At 41.5% G+C, this 620-nt stretch overlaps 1 protein-coding gene across 1 annotated transcript in view; it reads left to right on the top strand.

Moving 5' to 3' along the window:
* The window catches only part of PHC1 (polyhomeotic homolog 1 (Drosophila)), a 24,562-nt gene that overhangs the window by 13,439 nt on the left and 10,503 nt on the right, over window positions 1–620 (top strand). The window lies entirely within an intron of this gene.

Below are 620 nucleotides of genomic sequence, written 5' to 3'. Positions count from 1 at the left end.
TCATGTATTGATGGACACTTGGGTTGTTTCCACATCTTTGCAATTGTGAATTGTCTGGCTAATTATTTTATTTTTTGTAGAGGCAGGGTTTTGCTGTGTTGCCCACACTGGTCTTGAACTCCTGGCCTCAAATAATCCTCCTGCCTCAGCTGCCCAAAGTGCTGGGACCACAGGCATGAGCCACTTTGCCTAGCCACCACTAACATTTTTAATTGTACCTCTGGTACATAGAATTTGATAAATTATAATCCTTGGCTCATGACACTCTTTCATCATTGGTCTATATGGCCTACTTTTATTTATTTGTTCAGTAATTTCTAATAATGTAATAAGAAATCACTAGTTCATCTATTGCCTGCCCTTACCCATGGTAATGATCATTCTGTGATCAGTGATTGTGGACACTGCTAGGTGCTGGGAATGTAACAGTAAGATGGACAAACTTGCTGTTCCCAAATGAAAGTTCATACTCTCCTTATTTTAACACACTAGCTCCTTAATGGTGAGCACCCTTTTTTTTTTTTTTTTTGAGACAGAGTCCCACTGTGTTTCCCGGGCTAGAGTGCTGTGGCGTCATCCTAGCTCACAGCAACCTCAAACTCCTGGGCTCAAGCGATCCT

The sequence above is a fragment of the Propithecus coquereli genome, unplaced genomic scaffold (assembly GCF_000956105.1).
Source record: "Propithecus coquereli isolate 6110/MARCELLA unplaced genomic scaffold, Pcoq_1.0 Scaffold124, whole genome shotgun sequence".
Classification (NCBI taxonomy): Eukaryota; Metazoa; Chordata; class Mammalia; order Primates; family Indriidae; genus Propithecus; species Propithecus coquereli.
Note: the sequence above shows the minus strand (reverse complement) of the source record. Positions and strands in the feature narration are given on the sequence as shown.